The following is a 2500-nucleotide window of genomic DNA, read 5'->3' on the forward strand; positions in this document are numbered from 1 at the left end:
GTGCTTCTAGAGGTTTGGTCCGATTTTCAGTACTCTTGTCCATGCTTTCACATGCTCTGATAGGTAGGTTCGTTCTCAGTTATCCCTGTGTTCATGGTTTTCGTGTGCTTCCATAGGTTTGGTCCGTGTTTTTGAGTACTCTTGTCCATGATTTTCGTGTGCTTCTAGAGGTTTGGTCCGATTTTCAGTACTCTTGTCCATGACTTTCGTTTGCTTCGATTCGTTCACTCTATTACTCTTGTCTGTGGTTTACGTTTGCTTCGATTCGTTCACTCTATTACTCTTGTCTTTGGTTTTCGTTTGCTTCGATTCGTTCACTCCTTTACTCTTGTCTGTGGTTTTCGTTTGCTTCGATTCGTTCAGTCCATTACCCTTGTTTGCGGTTTTCGTTTGCTTCGATTCGTTCAGTCCATTACTCTTGTATGTGATTTTCGTTTGCTTCGAGTCGTTCAGTCCATTACCCTTGTCTATGATTTTCGTTTGCTTCGAGTCGTTCAGTCCAATACTTACCTTTGTCTATGATTTTCGCTCTAGCCCAGTCGCCCTGCGCTCTGGAAATCACATTCCAACTCTATCACCGATAGTGCTCACACCTTGGAAACCACATTTCACCCGGGGAACCTTAGGGTGGATTTTGAGCCTTTCGGGATTGCGAAACCATCATTTAACACTTTAAACTTAATTTCCGCAATCCCAGACGCACTTTCCATATGGTCTCCAAAAATGCGTGTGAGCTGACCTGGTCCCTTATAATAGGCAATGAACACGATTTTGGAAAAATATTTTTATCAAAATTTTTTGACTCACCGGGTAAAATCGAATTTACTTGGGAAAAATGTTCTAGCAGGGGCCCTCCCATACAAATTTTTTTCTTCTCAAAAAAGATTTTCGTTTCACTTTTCATACTCAGGGGAGTCTAAAATTGATGTTTTGAGTCACCGTGAAAAAAAAATTTTTTTGACCCGAGCTTGTGTCGGCGACCCAAAATCGACGCACTTGGGAAAAATGTTCTAGCAGGGGCCCTCCCATACAAATTTTTTTCTTCTCAAAAAAGATTTTCGTTTCACTTTTCATACTCAGGGGAGTCTAAAATTGATGTTTTGAGTCACCGTGAAAAAAAAATTTTTTTGACCCGAGCTTGTGTCGGCGACCCAAAATCGACGCACTTGGGAAAAATGTTCTAGCAGGGGCCCTCCCATACAAAAATTTTTTCTTCTCAAAAATGATTTTCGTTTCACTTTTCATACTCAGGGGAGTCTAAAATTGATGTTTTGAGTCACCGTGAAAAAAAAATTTTTTTGACCCGAGCTTGTGTCGGCGAACCAAAATCGACGCACTTGGGAAATATGTTCTAGCAGGGGCCCTCCCATACAAAAATTTTTTCTTCTCAAAAATGATTTTCGTTTCACTTTTCATACTCAGGGGAGTCTAAAATTGATGTTTTGAGTCACCGTGAAAAAAAAATTTTTTTGACCCGAGCTTGTGTCGGCGACCCAAAATCGACGCACTTGGGAAAAATGTTCTAGCAGGGGCCCTCCCATACAAAAATTTTTTCTTCTCAAAAATGATTTTCGTTTCACTTTTCATACTCAGGGGAGTCTAAAATTGATGTTTTGAGTCACCGTGAAAAAAAAATTTTTTTGACCCGAGCTTGTGTCGGCGACCCAAAATCGACGCACTTGGGAAAAATGTTCTAGCAGGGGCCCTCCCATACAAAAATTTTTTCTTCTCAAAAATGATTTTCGTTTCACTTTTCATACTCAGGGGAGTTTAAAATTGATGTTTTGAGTCACCGTGAAAAAAAAATTTTTTTGACCCGAGCTTGTGTCGGCGACCCAAAATCGACGCACTTGGGAAATATGTTCTAGCAGGGGCCCTCCCATACAAAAATTTTTTCTTCTCAAAAATGATTTTCGTTTCACTTTTCATACTCAGGGGAGTCTAAAATTGATGTTTTGAGTCACCGTGAAAAAAAAATTTTTTTGACCCGAGCTTGTGTCGGCGACCCAAAATCGACGCACTTGGGAAAAATGTTCTAGCAGGGGCCCTCCCATACAAAAATTTTTTCTTCTCAAAAATGATTTTCGTTTCACTTTTCATACTCAGGGGAGTCTAAAATTGATGTTTTGAGTCACCGTGAAAAAAAAATTTTTTTGACCCGAGCTTGTGTCGGCGACCCAAAATCGACGCACTTGGGAAATATGTTCTAGCAGGGGCCCTCCCATACAAAAATTTTTTCTTCTCAAAAATGATTTTCGTTTCACTTTTCATACTCAGGGGAGTCTAAAATTGATGTTTTGAGTCACCGTGAAAAAAAAATTTTTTTGACCCGAGCTTGTGTCGGCGACCCAAAATCGACGCACTTGGGAAAAATGTTCTAGCAGGGGCCCTCCCATACAAAAATTTTTTCTTCTCAAAAATGATTTTCGTTTCACTTTTCATACTCAGGGGAGTCTAAAATTGATGTTTTGAGTCACCGTGAAAAAAAAATTTTTTTGAC

The sequence above is a fragment of the Anopheles moucheti genome (genome assembly GCF_943734755.1).
Source record: "Anopheles moucheti chromosome X unlocalized genomic scaffold, idAnoMoucSN_F20_07 X_unloc_14, whole genome shotgun sequence".
Lineage (NCBI taxonomy): Eukaryota > Metazoa > Arthropoda > Insecta > Diptera > Culicidae > Anopheles > Anopheles moucheti.